This window comes from Pezoporus occidentalis, unplaced genomic scaffold, assembly GCF_034315485.1.
Source record: "Pezoporus occidentalis ecotype Australia unplaced genomic scaffold, CSIRO_AGI_Poc_V1 ctg68, whole genome shotgun sequence".
Lineage (NCBI taxonomy): Eukaryota > Metazoa > Chordata > Aves > Psittaciformes > Psittacidae > Pezoporus > Pezoporus occidentalis.
The window spans coordinates 2809911-2827510 of NW_026916030.1; the positions used below are offsets into that span (position 1 = coordinate 2809911).

The 17600-nt window shown below is 37.0% G+C and overlaps 1 long non-coding RNA gene across 1 annotated transcript; it reads right to left on the reverse strand.

Annotated features, from left to right (window-relative positions):
* Nucleotides 1-11221: 11221 nt before the first annotated feature.
* Nucleotides 11222-17140, reverse strand: LOC134175285 (uncharacterized). Its single transcript, XR_009968958.1, has 2 exons — nt 16486-17140; nt 11222-15971 (listed from the first exon to the last, which is right to left on the reverse strand). It is a non-coding gene; the product is annotated as an uncharacterized LOC134175285 (long non-coding RNA).
* Nucleotides 17141-17600: the final 460 nt, after the last annotated feature.

The following is a 17600-nucleotide window of genomic DNA, read 5'->3' on the forward strand; positions in this document are numbered from 1 at the left end:
AAGTATTATTTAAGAAAAGTTAGAGTGCTCTTTTAGTTCTAAGATGTTATTTTGATCATTCTTTGGCACTAATGATTCCATTCCATATTGGGTGGGGAAAACAAAAACCAAACAACAAACAAAAAACCCCACCACAAAACAACTAAAGCCACAAGCCAAAGTGCACTTCTCTAAACATGATCTCATTTTATATTCATTAAAAAGTCAATTTTATTTATGTAAGTACTGCAATTACACAACATCAAGATGTAATGAGGTAATATCATGAGCTAGGAAATACCAATCTCTTCCCCAGTGGAGGAACTTTCAATAGTAAACTGCAGCAGATAGCATTGCAAACCAGCAAATATGTTCCCTTTCTCTACAATGGGGATAACATCTTGCTGGAAATGCTCTTTTGACTCTAGTTATAACCCCTTTGTGGTATCTCAGATGATATGGTGGGGATGTCAGTCTGTTCCTATACCTCTGCCTCTGAATGAAGCCATTATTTTTTGATTTGATTTGTTCTAGTCTTATAGTTAATGAAGACTAGGTTGCATTTCACCAGTGTCAGAAAAATGCTATTGGTCCTTGTTAGTAATTCCCTGTAAGTACATACCTTTTTCTAGACTTTGCAGTTAGTTCTGCTAGGATGTTAAACAAATGTTTTTATATGTATGTTAGTTGTTTTAATCTTAGAGCTATAAAGAACTAAGTCAAGAAAAGCCTCTCAAGTAATACACAGGAGTTAGTTTATAAAGTAAGTAAAGTTGAACCACTAAGTAATAGTGACCACAATATAATTAACTTCAACATCCTCAGGGGAGAGATTGTACAAAAAATGAGGAAGCTAGTTAAAAAGACCCTAAAGTCAAAAGTGAGGAAATTAAAATCCTTAGACTCAGCATGGAGGCTACTTGAGCAACCATAACAGTGTAACAGAAGGCACGCATAATCCTGAACAAAAAAGGAATCTGACAAGCGAAAATGAGAGATAGGGCTACAGGAAGGTTCAAGAAGTTAGTGTAGTCAAACATGTATTTTTCTGAAGGTAGCATTTTAACTTGTGAAGTCAATAGGGATAAAATACAGTGGCTAAGATAGACGGTGGAGATTAGAAGGATGACAGAGGATTTGAGGAGCAGATAGCCTGACATGAAAACAAGATTTTCTCAAGTATTAAGAAGCAGCAAGCCTGCAAGAGATTTTATAAGTCCAGTGGGCTATTTGGTAGAAAAGTAAGAAAGCTAATGAGAACACAGAGACACTGAAATGAAGGTAAATGACTTTTTTGCATTAGCATTTCTACGTAGAATTTTGGGAAAACACATATACCAAGTTTCCTCCTGTTAGGTAATACAGAGGAGGTTTTTTGCAAACACAGGAATTAAAAGATGTGCTGGAATAAATTCACATATTAAATAAGAACACATTCCTAGGGCTGGAAAGTACATCAATATATTCTAAGGGGATTTAAGAAATAAATTTCTGAACTAGCAACAAGAATATACAACCTGATTAAAATCAGTGTGTATACTAAAGTTGAGAGTATTTATCCTCTAAAAGGTATTAAATGTCAACACAGAGATCCATATACATCAGCAAAAAAAAACATTTAACATAAAATTGCATATCACTTAGATAGGATGATATGATCAGAATTCAGAAACCTGTCCTGAAAGAAGATGCTTCTCCCGCGCCACAAAGAGTTGCTTCCAATACAGCTACAAAGCTATTTGAATGATTTAAATTTTACTCCTTTTCCAACTAAAAGCTGTTTCTTCCCTAATAATTGAACTCGGTTCTTACCCTCCCAGTCTTAAAAAGAAACAATGAGTATAAACATTCTCATAGATATTCTAGAGACACAATTAATCAAGCTATTAAACACATATTTCCAGTTGATATGTGAAGTTTGGATTCATTCACAGAGAAAATTTATGGGAGTAGATGTGGTAAAGCTGCATAACCTGACAGAAACAGATCCTACAGACCAGTGCCTTCTCTTCCCAATGTAAAAGCAATTGCTTGTCCAGTCCAAATGGAAGCAAAAAATAGAGAATTGTTTGCAGTTCTTTTTTTAGTGCAACTTTAAAATAACCCATGAATTCTCTGGGTTGAGATGTCATGCACAGATGTTATGAGCTCCAGAAGTTTATAAAGAAATCTCAAACACCTAGACATTTATGTTCATAATCAGAATACAGCTGATTATATTACTTGGCATGATACATGCTAGCAGTATCTAGGATTAATCTCACCTGCAGGTTTGCAGTAGTGAAGAGCCAGAGCAGTGTGAGCAGTCTAGGCTAGTTGACTTTCTGTTAGTAGCAGAAAGAAGCAGACAAGCTACACAGCCTGTGATCTTACCCTAAAATGTGTAGGATTAATCCCTCTCTGAAATCACCTTCTTCTCTCCAATGGCTTGAGAGCTTCGTTTACTACCTTCTGTCAGAGTTTAAGTAATAGATATTGTGCTGCTGTATTAAACCACTGGTTAGCCATCAAGATGGTGTGTATGCGTTCATGCCAAAATAAAGGAAACATGTCTGTCTGTGGGAGGGGGGTTATATATCTGGAATTATTATTTTACATACTTGCATACAAACTATCACTATAATAGCTGAATACCTAAGGGTTAGTCTGATCTATATATAGCACAGACTTCTCCTCTAATAAAGCTGAGAACTACTATTCCATTTTCATCCTCCTTTTTCATTTCATCACTCAGAATTGTTGACAGAATTCTAGTTTTTGACATCTTGTCCCTCTTGATTTCCCTGACCCTGTCCCTTCATGGTTCTCTTCTGTTGCATCTTTAATAATTCCTTCACTTATCCTTTATCCTGACATCACATCTCCAACTTTCTGAAGGTATTTAGCAAGGCTGTATTTTTGCTGCCTTCTCCCCCTTCCAACCAAATTTTATTTTGGTGTAATCTCATTGTCAAACACAGATTCAGCTATCATCCCTATACTGCCAACTGTCACATCCACTTATTTATTCCAAACCTGTCTCCTTCTACTCAAACTGAAATCTCACATTGTCTTCTTGAAACATCTTCACAGATACCTAACCATCCACTGCTGTTCAGAATGGGGCTAAAGAGAATTCCTTCAGTCTTTCCTCCTTTGCAGGCTGTCCACACTATTTTCCTAATCACTGTGCACATACTGCATGTCATTCAGGTCCATAAATATGTATAATTAGTGCTTCTGTTTTGAAAATATATTTTGCTTGAATAAAGTCCAAAAAAGAAAGAAAATAAACCCAAAGGGTAGTTAAAATATTGAGCAAGCAGAAAGCGATGCATAGAGAAGCCTGAATATTGAAGTATTCTAGCCTCAGAAAAGGTAAAGCACAGGAGCAAGCAACCTTCTTCTGCATTGACCCCCTAGTGTGCTTTAACTGTGACCTCAAGGAGCCACATCTAGATAGGAGAGGGAGTTCAGTTTCCAAGGCCCATTCAGTCATAAGCTCCTCTGCGAACTCTCCTAACATGGGGTCCAATTAGTGCCACTTATATAGGTGAATTTTTTCTAGAGACCAGCTGAAAGCAACTGGGATATGATTCTCAGATTAACTTTACATAGGCCACTATGCAGCTCACGACCCCTGTATCATTTTCAAGGTAGATTTTGACTGAAGTCAGTAAGAGTTTCTGACTAATGAAGTATCAGGTACATCCTTTTGTTAATTTTTTATCATTACCTGGCTCCTATCCTGCCAGATACTTTTCAGTCTGTTTTTTTATTACCTTATCTATAAATTAGGCATAGCAATATTTACTGCTTCTCTTAAGTGCTTATAGTTATATCAGTAAAAAACAGGTAATATTTAATTTCTAGAATTACCCATCTGCCACTGAACTAGCAAAGCCCATATAAATCATTCCAAATGAGTGCCTTGAGACATGTTGAGTCCCAAGTTAAGCACTATAAATGCTGGAAAGATGCAGAACAGAAACTAAATGGAAGTTCCATCCGCTAGATTTTTCATTTAAAAAAATATTCACAGAAATCACTTTAACATGAGAAAAACAGAGGATAAAAACTTGCCAGGAAGTCACCTGACCCTAATTCAGGCTGTGAAACCTTGTTGTCCAATGGTCATTTTCTTTTGGTATGACCTAAATATGAACTACACACAGAGAAAGAAAGAAGAAAACTGAGCTGAAATTAGCTTCCTGCTCAGAGGGCACTGGGTTTTCTTGCCTGCTTTTATCCATAGATAATAAAAAGTAAACTGAAAAATTTGTGTAATTTTCTGATATGCTTGAGCTAGAGCACATTAACTGCTGCTCTATCACTATATCCTTTGTACTGACGGCTCTTTAAGATATAGTAGAAAGCACTGTCATTGTAAAATGTTGCTTGGTTGAGTTGTGATTCCAAGAGCAAGGCATCCTTTGCACTGATCAACATTTTAAGCTGAATGATAGTGTTTAATAAATAGTTAAGATAGAGAGCAGTAAGATTTGTAAATAAATAAAATTATTGATATAACACAGAGGAGGAAACAAAAATGCAAAACATGATCTTCAGTTTAGAAACTGATAACGCTGGTCAAGAAAGTAATGACGTGGTTCAGTCTAACTCAGCCTAAGTAAGGACCACAGAATGGGGTCTGCTGTTTGTATTTTCTATCCTCAGCTACCTGCTGTCTCAGAGCAGATGAAAACCTAGCACTCGGAAGTAGTCTTAAAAAAAAATTGCTTCTTGCCATGTAAATTCATGCTTACCAACGACTCCTCACAAATACCCCATTGGGGAAACTGAAATAATTAAGTAAATAATTTAAAAGCTGCAGTCAAAAGTGTGGATTGCTCAGCTCTGCTCACCAGGCTTCCCACATACAGGACTCCTTGCCAGCGTAACAACGTATTTGGAAATATGTGGAGTGCCTATTTCTTCCCTTGTAATAAGCTGATAAGGTTGGAAGTGGTAAATGGGGGAAAGACAATGAGCGTATGAACAGGTTTTATTACTAATCCAAGCATTGTCCCTACTCTGTGGGTATAGCAGAGGACTATAATCAGTACCTTGTACCAGTGCAAAGCATATTATTTAAAATATATTATTTAAAATACCTTATTTAACATAACACCAACTTCACTGATCTGCTGTGAAACTAATACTTCTAATAACTTTTAAAACCAAATGCTTCATAACTCTGAATTCCTGGGCTTTATTTCCCTTTTTCCCCTTTTTTCTAATCTCTGACCTGCTGGTTGCTGAATAAAACAAATAATCTTTCACTGGTTCTGGCAGAGTGGTTACAGGAGTTACTGTATACCTGTGGCATTGGCATCTTGGCTTAATCAAAGTGCAATATATAGATACATTAGTCCTGCAGACGGTGCACAATTTCCTCTTCCCCCCTCGCTTCCCCTAATAGCGGGGAGGCACTGGAGGGTTGCACAGGGCTGTGTGTTACCGCTGCCGGCAGGACCCAAGCGGACGGGGCTGTATTTAATGAGCGCGTCTTCACTGACAGATTCATTATTTGTGTTCGGTCGCTTCAAGTCAAAACTGATTAGTTACACTTACTGCAGCAAAGATTTAATGATTTTATTGTTTATCTTCAATTTATTTTGATTAACATCTCCGTTCTTTTCATTGCAAGTGCAATTAGGTGTAATATAACAGCGACTACTTTAATTTTGCTGAAATTAAGATGAATAAGTGACGGATTATGGCACTTTGTTTAACAAATAAATCATAGTTAAGAGGACTGTATTACTAATAAATGAAAAAACAGACGATGTAATTAAAATGCATGGAGCTGATAGTTCAAGTTTCCAGAAATGTAATGAATTTTCATTTTAGAAATCAACTAGATTTAGGTGTAGTACTTATTTATTGACAATAAGATGACAGAAAGGCACATTATTTTGTAAGTCATCCTGATTTCTTTTATTATGTTGGTAGAAGGAAGTATAAGCAATGAAATGAAGGTACACATTTAAATTTTTGTAGGTGCTAAGATTATTTTGTCAGGAAACACTGCAATTAAGGTGGCTAAAAAAGAGACAGACTGAAATGAGGAAAAAACTCATTAGTTCAATTCTCCCATGTTCAGACTTCAGCATTTTCTGCAACAGATGAATACTCTCCAAGTCCCAGCCACAATTTTCCTTTAAGTTCATAAGATTCAATTCAGTGCCACACAGCAGAAGCCTCGTGATATGTAAGGTGGAAGAAAGAATTAACATGAAGAAACCTGAACTGAACAAACAGTGAGCAAGTCAGGATTGCTCTATACGAGCATCCCCACATCATGGGGCAAATAGCAGGGCAGCGAATCCTGGAGCCAGCTTACTGTGGGGGTCGTATGGGCTTAACTTCTAATTGACGAAAACCAAGAGGAAAACGAACCCTTCAGAATCAGAAACTTTATCCCTCTGATGTTTAAAAGACCTTGTATTTGACAGGACAGCTTTGAAGATAAAGACTGGCACACACTCTGGCTACAGGCTGTTCAACACCCCACACTACTATATGCAATGCACTTCAGTTTCCCAGAGTTCAGTCATATTAGAGAGAGGGGAGACATTTTTTAGTATATTGTGCTATATGCTTGATGCTGCTGCATGTTGCCCAAGCTCTCTTTACCGAGCCTGGAAGAGCTCGGCTCCATTCTACACATCTCCATCATCACTCCTTCCCATCACACTGCCAGACTGGCCAGTTGCTCTCAGGTGGCCAACATGTAAACTTGTTAGTAAAAATGTACCCTGATGTGCTTGACTATACAGACAAGGTATCTCTAAGCTAAAAGGTTGGCACTAGAAATGAGAGAGGACAAGAAGGGACTTCTCCCTTTTTCCTAATGTGCAATATTATTTTTTATTTTTGTAATTTAGGAGGATTTTTTTCCATGGATTAAGGTTGGAAAGTACTAAGAGCAATATATGCTCTTTTAAGACCTTATTTTGACCTTTTTTCCCCTCTTTGTATTAGGGATTGGGAGGAGAGGGGGGAGCAAGGAGAAAAGAGAGGGAAAAACAGAGAATGCAATTACTAAGATCACAAAACCTGCAAGAGAGTACTTTGTACTTCCTAAACTTTTAATTACTCTTCTTATATGATTGTTTCTCTTTAGCTGCTTTAAAACATTTTTCAGTTATTTCAATTATAATAATTTTGGGTTTGTTTTTCTGCCTTAGTTAGGACTTTGTCACTACACACTCCTTGAGATACAAGAATTTCAGTGTCGATGTAAATTTGTTCCAGCTCAGGATCTGCCTCAGCTTTAAAAAGGACTTAAAAATCATATTTGAAGAAATATCTGCAGAAAATAAGATAATTGAAAAATAATTCCTGTCCTATGGGTGTAGCAGAAAAAAAAAATTACTGAGCCCAGTTTTACTAGTGTAAAATAAACAAGGGCAAAGAAGAGGTGGAGGGAGGGTCTTCTAAGGCCTCCTTTCTTTGTCCCTGATCAGATCTACTAATTACATTAAAACAGGTAGCTCTTCCTAAGTGCGTAAAATCAAGTAAATAAATAAACCTGAGTACTCTTAACAAGGCAGAACACAAACTTGTTTGCACATTTGTTTCTGTGTTACAATCCCTCCTGTAATACTAGCTTTCAATATGTAATAAATAAATAGATGGTAGGTAAAGACAGAGCAAGAGGGGGATAGAGAAGAGATGATGCTAATGACTGAATCAACCTGTAAAAAGGCAGCCCCTCTCTGAATGGAGCCCCAGCCATCAGCTGAGTGTCATGTCAAAGAACCAAAAGAGCTGGGGGAGGTTGTGGAGGGGTTGGTGAGCTGGAGACTGGCAGCATCATTGGTTTGAACAGGCCGTGATTGATTTGTCACCAGAGGCCCATTTGACTGGGTGAAAAGCCCTTCTGATCTCAATCTCTCTCTGCCTCCTTACCTCTGCTGTCCCTTTTTCCTGCTCTGCATTTTGACGCTGGCACAGCAGCTGGGCAAGGGGGCTCAAGTTGAGGCTGACACAGAGCAAAAGGGTTGAAGGTCACTGCCACTGAAACTCTGTAAGGACTGACAAGGGAGAGCCAGCTCATCCTCCTTCTCACTTTCTGTCTTGCCTTTAGAACTCCAGAGGTTTAGAAAGCCCCAGATACACATCCACACAAATACACCAACACACCATTCTCCAAACAGAGACACACAACCAAACCCTCTCTCTGCTTCTCTCTTTTCCTCTCTCTCTCTCTCGCACACACTCACGCACACACACACACACACGCACTCTCTCTCCCCACCCCTTCCACCTTCCTGTTATCTGTGGCTGGGAGAAACCTCTAGATCTACAAATATTAATTACAAAGGACAACGAAAGGTAAGAAGGCGTCAATTATCCAAAGGTGTCGTGATGTTATTTCAAGTCAATTGCAAATGTGCGAGGGGGAAGATTTCACCCCAGTGATTCCTGTCTGCTTGGCTGATGGGGACCGGAGCCGATTCCCTCCCAGAACTGCTGCAGCTATGCCTTAAACCACACACTTTCCAGCAGGAGCCATCAGCATGGGCCTTTCTGAATTCTCTCTTTATTTCATTCATTAAGGGCATTAGGCAAGTTGGAATTTGTATGAAAAGGATCCTATGGGAATACTGTCTCCAGGGTAGGTATTTTCATGACTTTCCACATCCTGGGGCTCTCTCTGTATCTCTTCTTTTTCTCTCTCTCTTCTGTTAGATGGAGCTTTAAAGGAGGCTGCCCTCATCTTCCAACTAATCTGGGGGAAGGAAATATTCTGAGCTGCTTATTTTGAGTGAAAAAATATTTTATCTGTTTTATAAAGTGGCAGTTAGTAAGAAATCGTGAGACCTTTCCTCCTTGATTTTGTTAATGGGCTTTGTTATTACCATTATTATTCTTGGCTGTTTTCAGGTTTTTCTCACACAGAGTTTTAATGACAATTGCCTTCGTTATCCAAAAAGAAAGAGATAGCAGACTGGACAACAGCAAAATCATATTAATCAAACAAAGGCAGACTTTAAATTAAATGGGCTGTTGTGTTCCCATAAAAGCAGGACAATCTCAATACTCTAGCTCATTGCACTTGGCAAAAGAACATGGCATCAGTTTTTTAACTTTAAAATAGTTTAATGAACACGAATGGCGAAATAATTTTTCTGTGTATTTAGCAGTCTATAAAGAAGAGAGAATGCTTTAACTTTGATCGCCACAATTAGTTCCCTGGGTATCTAGAGGGGAACAGGGCAGCCCTGGGAGCCTCAGTTCTTTAGATACAAAAGCATTTAGATCGCTTTAGAGCAGTTAATCCTGAGACTGGCTAGGGTCCCTTTTGTTTTCTAACTCCATTGTGGGTTTTGTTCAGTTTTTTCTATTCGCATGATTGACTGCCCAATGGATGCTAATTATCCAAATGTCGCTTCTGTCCTTTGAGTGACTTTCTATGTATTATGGGCAACTGTCATGCATTCTGTCATTCTATATCATATTACATGTATTATCATATGAAAATGGTACTCTGCATAAAGGAAGGTGTCTGAACCAGCAGATGCTGCAGATATTTAGAGGACTTGCCTAATTTGAATGGATTTTCTATAGAAAAATTGCTCAGAAAGCATATAGGGGAGAGTCAGAAATGGAAAGTTTATCAGGTAATTATTTTTGTCCTTTTGCTTTTTACATGATAATGTACAAAGCATTAACTGTCTCTGCCTCTGAAATCTGCAGCCACCTTCCTCCTCCCGAACCAGGCAACCCGTCTGTATTTATTAGAGTATGACAGCTTAAGCTAATTAAACTGATATCTGTCTAAAATAATAAGCCCAGAAAGTTAGAATAAACATTATGATTATAAGCAGAAAAGGCAGCTATACAAATGCAGCATCAATGTTATATTTTAATGATAATCTGCAAGTCCTGTATGAAAAGCACTGAATGTGGAATTACTAGCAATAATAAAGTTCTGCAAAGACATTTTTCACTGTAAATATTTTTTACTTAGATCTTTATCTCTTTACATGATATTAAGAAGGCTGAGGGCTAACACAGCTGTGAACTTGCCTGTTTTTTTTTTTTATATGCATGTGACCATATATTTAAAAGGATATCAAGGGAAAGGGTTTTACTATAATTTTTCCACTAAAATAAACTTAATACACCTCAGTGTAATGTGCATGCCAACACTTAACAGGAATGCAAGATTTATAACGATAGGGCTTTTTAGATTTGCACTCTGGGGTCCATTGAATCTATAGGCACATCCAGAGTTTCCTATCCTAAAACGTTAGGATAGTGCTGTATATTTGCCATTGATATGAAATACTATGGATATATAACACTAAAATTCAAAATCTTGAGCTTCATCAAATCTATATGCAATAAGTTTCCATTAATGATAAAGCTAAATCATGGGAAATATGTACTTTATGAAACAACAAAAAGATACCCTGGAAAGACTTGCTCTGCTGTAGCAAGGTGCTTTGAAATTTTACAGTGATCAAATATACATGATCAAGCTGTGCTTGTTAGGGTATGAGGGGCTCCACACGGTCAATGATTATTGATCAGACTGTTAAGTATTTGTTCACGATTCTTTATATCCCAAAAGATTCAGGGAATGAACAGTGAAAAATTGCATCAGAGTCCACCTTTGTTTGAGATTGATGTATCAAAATAGAGGTTACCTTTGCCAAATCTATTGGAAAAATGCATAGTAAATTATGACATAAGGACTGCAAGCAAAGAGATGAATATTCCCTTTGTTTTAATTATCTTTGTGAAACTGTAAGGGCTAATTAAAAAATATAAAGACAGAGTCTTTGTAGAACATGAATAGTGAATTATTGATAAGAGCAGATTTACACAGCAAAAATCCTAGCTTATCAGTTGACCTGTACATTTTACCTTACATTTTGCTCACGCCAGATTTTTTTACCTGAAGTTTCAATATCAGTGACGTAAGAGAATCCATAAGGCAAAACTGGAAATTTCTGTTACTCTTACAAAATAGAAAATCTCACTGAGGTGCAGTTTACTGTCTTCTGGTGATTGAATAAATATCACCCCTCATGAGTAGTTCCAATTAAATGTTTTGGTGTTTTTTTTAAATTATAACATCATTTGGCAAAGCTCCCAAATTATTTGAATAATAACTCTTTCTTGAGATTTCTGCAGTATCTATTTTGCAAGTCCATCATATATATCATTTATTATTTTAAAATTACCTATAAAGTTTGTTCCATAATTCAAAACATTACACATGTTGAAGGAGAGTGCTAATGTATAATTCTTGCAGAACCACAAGGCATACTTTATTTGAGTTCATTATGCTGTACATTACATAAATTCACAAGATCTTTCCTGAACACAGAAACCTCTCAAGATAAACTTACTACACATTAAAGAAAACTACTGAACACAAAGAATTCTTTCGGCAGATATTTGCCTCTAAGAAATGATAACATATGTTTGTGTCTGAATCTACAAATAGATAGATGGATACACACACATATGTTCACTCACACACACACACATAGCCTCATACAGTCATATATCTTATACATATTTATATAAACAAATTTACATACTGCATCTTTTGTAAACCTTAAACCCACTAATCCGTATTTGGTGTCTCATTTACAGATGTCAGTTCCCTTAAAATTACTTCATATTTTTTCCAAATGAGAATTCCATGGAAAATAATCAGCCACACTCACACTTCCAGAAGAAGTTTGTAAAGTATAAAATTGGCAAAATGTCAGCGATTGGCTGGAAATGCCCCTTCACCTCCGTGTGTCTGACCTGACACTTAATTCATCTGCTCTTGCCTTGGAGCGGACAGTGCTAAAGATGGGCAGCCCAGAGAGCAAAGTCTGCAGCACTCTGAAAGTTGAAAATACATTCAGCTTCTCTTATAGAATCCTTTTCCTTCACTATATTTACAAGATTTCATCATCACTCCTTCAGTTTGTAGCTTACCTGATTTCTTCTTCTTGCAAATATTGACATATTAGATTCCCTGCATCTATTTCCCTGTGCCCAGCTTTATCTCCGCTAACTCCCCAGGCATAGCCCTGTGAAGTTTGCATCTGGTTTCCATACCTGCCTTCTGTGTTTTGAAATCATTTTTCAGAGACAGGCGGTGGCCATTCAGGTAGTCCAGATCAGGGTTTATAGTGACAAAATATTGACTGGATTTGGTATTCACTTATGAGGGATGACGTTAGTGCCACAAAAATCCCTGTGATGTACAGGGAATAGTTAATTAATTAAAGGACCTGCTAATTGCTACTTGAGGTACTGTGCAGAGATGATGAAGAGTGCTTGGTACAAGGTTAGGTTCTCAGTTTAGAGTGAACATTTTCATTTAAAAGATTTCTTTAAAGTACATCCTAATTTTTTTAATGTTTTTTCAGGTTACTGTATCTAGTTCAGACTCAAGTGTTCAATTGAGCTTCAATTAATTATAATATATAGTCAGGGTTCTTTAGCTGGGATAGATTGATGGAGAAGCTTTGTTTCATTTGGTGCAGGTGGCACTGTTTAATAAGCACAGGAGAGAGTGAATAATGTAGTGTTTGCAAAGAGAAATAAATGCAAAATAGAGAGGTGCAATTAGATCAGCTCAGAGAAATAAAGGATAAATATTAAATGGTCAGGCATCTTGCAAATATCAAATAAAATAGTAATAAGTATCTCATTGAAAACGGCCATTTTAATTTATGAATATATAAAAGCACTGCTTTAAAATAAATTTAGTGAGCAAGACTTCTGCCTTCATTAGGCACATTTCAATATCTGGAAAATACCAGACCTCTGATTTTCAAGCTCCCCATACTATTTTTCTCATACTGAGGTATAAGCAGGATTCTAAGTTTAAAATATAAGCACAAGGACTTCAAAAAATTAATTTCTGCATTATGTTCTGAAATACCTTAAACTTTGATTTCTTTAATTGGAACTATGTTCTATTGGAGAAAAATTACTCCATGGAAAATTAATCTCTGAAAACCTGTAAATTATTATCAGTAATTTCCCAGGAAATGAGAGGCTGAATGTTGCCCATGCATGGGCTGAAGATAAGGTAAAGTTGCACACAAGATTACCAAAGAGATTAAAAAGTAAAGCTCCTGAGAATTAAAATCTTCTTCTAATTGCACACGAATATAAACCCAAGTACATACTGCTGAAAATTACAAGTAAGAAAAAAAGGAGAAATGTTATTTGACTTAGAAAAAAAAAAAAAAAGAAAGTATCTGGTAGCTAAAGGATAGTCCTGTGAGCTACTTAACAAAAGAATGTGAATGTATTAGGCATTTCAGCAACACTTCTGCATCTACAAATTTCAGCTGTAGACAGATTTTCCACAGACGATTCCCCCCTACTGCTAACCTCTTAAATATACCTATAAAATACAAAATGGTCCAAATCACCTCCAATAAAGGAAGCTTCCTTACATTAAATGCATCTAATATTTGTGTTAGAAATCCAAAGTGCTTTCTGATGTGGTTAAATTCACAAAGAAATGTGGTTGGAGAACAGAAAGGAATGTATTGAGCACATCACTCTGAATATTTGCAGATGGATACAGAGCTGTACAAGTTTACTTATAAAATATGGAATTAATCATATTCTTAGCCTCTGATTATTGGAAAGAGGCAATATTACTGGACTCTTTCTCTACAAACCTTATTTTTGTTGTGTAGCCATGTTTACCAAATCCATGATATATCCAATCAGGGCAGGCTCCCAAACCTCCAGGATTGGTTGATATTGAACTTGTAAAATGTTTATGAGTGAGTGTTTGCCTGGTAATGTAGCCCTGGGTGCCCTGCTGTCAGCATGGAATTACTGATACTATTACACACGGAAGGGGCTGGGGCAAAGAGAGAAGGGGAGCTGGGGAGCCACAGGGAACTTTCTTATCTAAACTCTTAATGTGCATTTAGGCAAAATAGCTTTCACAAAAAAAAAAAAACAAACCCTTCCTCACTTTGTTAAAAAATAAATAAATATCTATTTACACTAAAGAAGAGTTCATACACTTATTGGAGCTCCTAGTGTGGAGCAAAAAGATTAGTCTGTAGTAAATAGATTAAAAAGGAATATTAAGAAGCAGCTACACTACTAGATGCCAAAAGAGACTTTTTTGGACACTTTGCCATATTCGGTGCATAGAATTTACTGAATTTCTAGTAATTACTACTTCCTATTTTGTAAAAATTATTCTATTTAAATTATTTACTATGGTAGATGCTCAAGTGAGGCAATCAGATCCAAACATCCCGCCAAAAACCTATATTCCTTAAAATAAAACTCCGAAGCTATGTTAAATATACAGCTACTGACCTTCAGAACCGTATTTTCTTTACCAATTCACTGTAATAAAAATGAACATTTTGTCATCACTTTGGGAAACTGTGCCAAACACCTTAAAACACATGTCACATGCCAACTTTACTTCATTTTTCTCCTTGGGGAATAGATACATCTGGAATCATAATCACAGATAAAAACCTTGACAAAATTGCACATGAGCCCAGCCCTCCTCTCCAACACTTACCTTTTCATAACATTTAATACAATATTAATATCAGTTACTAAAAAGGCTCCCAACCTTTACATTTCTGACATAACATGTTCAAACCCATATTTCACACTTCTTGTTCTGTTTTAAGTTCAGTGGATTTAACAGGACTCTGGAGAGAAGATCATGTGGTTGAAGATTTCCCTCCCTCTTTGACGCCCGTAGAGGCAGTTTTGGAATTGTTTAAATAGCTGTGGCTATATAAACTGAAATATGTACAACATTGGACATCTCATTCCTCACTCACATCTATAGATACGTACTTGTATTTTTAACTGAAATCTATTGCTTGTACCAGTGACAAACGATTTCAGCACAACATCTGGGCAAAACATTGGGAATACTTCCCTTTTAAACTGTATTATTCATCTTCCCTGCATATTCCTGGTTTACCAGACAAATACAATTAGCTAATATTATAGAATAATATTATTTGGTCTTTTTTTATCTATGATTGACAGTTTTTCAAATCAAAATAAAACACATTCTTAGTCGATCATCTTCTTGGAAGTGCACTGATTTAAGCTCCGTTTGCTCCCAAGACAGTGAGAGATCTTACTCAATGAGGGGTAAACGGTGAAATTATAGATCCCATAGATTCCATACTCTCCCTAAAATGCTTGGCGTAGGTAATATTTAATAGCTAATTCTTGGACAAACATTTTCACTGCATGCTTTTATAGAACATTCATCAGCTGCTATTGCAAAGAACTGGAATTTGAGAACTTTGCGAATTTTCATTTATTATTGTGTCTGTAATTAATAGCACGCTGGAGGTACCCCAGGCTGCTCACTGTATGGCTTTGTTCATGTCAGAATGGTGATAGCAACCTCTTTTTGTTACATATTTAACAGCTTTGAAAGACATTTTTTTTAAACAGCAAATGTACCAGACAGCTTTAAAGCAAAGGACATTAAATAGGTTGCCAATTATTCATTCAGCAGCTTCTATGTGCGTCAAAAAAATGCATACCACCAAATTTCCCTGAGACAAACCACTTAAATTTCCTGTGACTCAGACACCATTTTTTCACTAACTGGATAAGGATAGCAATCATTTAGAAAAAGAAACAGATATCAAATGTTTCTTGCCCTGGCATACTGAAAAAAAAATCTTCAAACTATGTTCATTTACAGTTAGGGGATGGCATTTGTGACAAGAAGTGTCCTATTTTTAAACTGAACTGTGTTTCTTAATGCATTCTTTCATTATTCTCTTTCACTTTAAAATGACCCACAGTGTCTAACTCAGCATATAATAAGTGCAAAAAGTGATATATGAATGGAGTACTAATTCTCCTGAATCGTTGCAAGTCAGTCCACAGAGCACCAAACCCGAGGCGTGCGAGGCTGTCTGCAGCAGCTCGGGGAGATGAAGAGCTGAGCTGAGCTCCACTTGCTGACAAGGAGCAAACTGTCTCACATTTTAGGAGAACAACATCATTGCCTATAAAAATGAAGAAGAGACAAAATAAATAAAACCAGTTAATGTTGTAGTTAACTTGCAAATCAAGTAAATCTGTTGGTACAGTATTTTAGAAATAAACGATAACAGCATCACACCAAACACACATTTCTGAACATAGAAGCGTTCTGATTTTGATTTAATGGTATATCAGCGTCAACTATTGCTTCCTTTGCTGGTACACACTTCCTGATGCCTACTGTGAAGGGTGCCCATATTTACAACTGAGTAAGATGATTAATTACACCTTGTCAATCACGGTGCATGAAGACATAACACCACAGCAGACAATGAAGAAGATGCCTGAAGCTACAATTACATTTTAATTCATAGTTTATTGTATGTTCCCATATATTGCAGTCTAATAACCGTAGGGGCATCGAAAACATATGAGATATCAATCACTCTGCCCCCTGGTCTTTCATGTTTATATTATTCCACAGCCTTTAAATTACCATAAGTAGTTACTTATTTTCTAAGCTTTCTTCTCTCTTACCTTTTGCTTCCATTTATCTTTTATTCTTAGTACCTTTATCCAACAGCTATAAGTATTTGATGGAAGTTTGTAGCTCACTTAGAATCTGTAACAGACAACCTGAAACCCAGCAATTAGCAAAGACAGCTTAGACTTGTGTTCCTTTGTTGAAGGAGGCGTTGAATCTTTTGTTCTGATTTAGTCACGGTAGCTGGGTGGAAGCTGGTACCTCATTATGTGGTTGGTCTGTTTGGCTGGTAGGTAGCAGATGGTACTGGAGATGACGTTACCAAGAGAGGCAGGGTAGAGAAACTCAAGACCTGTGATTTGTTCACCTGTCACCTATAACAAAATACAGGTTAAAAGACTTTATTATTAGCTGCACCATTTTTTTAATGAAAAAAACCCTCTCATTCCAAATGAATCTTCACTCAATTCTAAACATTATTTTGCTATAGCAATTTTTCTGTGGCTTATTATTCAAGAATATCCTGGATTTTAGTCTGAACAATGTAAATGTCATTCACGTGTCAGTGTGTACGTTAGCAGCTTTATGTTTACATTCTGTTACTCTCCCTGTGTTTTGGTAGCAAGGGTTGGGTGTCTTCCTGTGTTTGTGTATCCATTAGGAAGATAATCCGAGATAGCCTGTGAACCAGGGGCCACGCCACCCCTTCTTAACGGGCTATTGGTATTACTGGTTCCAGCCTCTTAGGCAAGGCTGTTACATGGAATATTGTATTGTAATTCTGTTAATAGATACAAGCTTTTTGATAATTAGCAATTTTACACAGTGTGCATGAGTCCATGACCTTTCCTAACTGCAAAATGCGTGCAACCAGGTATGGGATAGGGAATTAAACCGGCACTAAGACATCTATGGACAGTACCGCACACATGGAGGTGAGGGTATCTACAGCAAACGGTGTGAGTCAGGAGACCACCAGGGCATTCCACAGTGGTGTGCATGATGCCCAGTGAGTAACACCCTACAGCTCTTGCTGGAGCAAATCTCCCATCACAGGCAGTATGTGAAATGCCTTGTAAATTAATGGAGGAAGGGAAAGATTGTTTTATCAAGATAAATCCTCTGCAGCTCCACTAACTCTATTGCAGAGTTCTAGTCTGGATGAAAC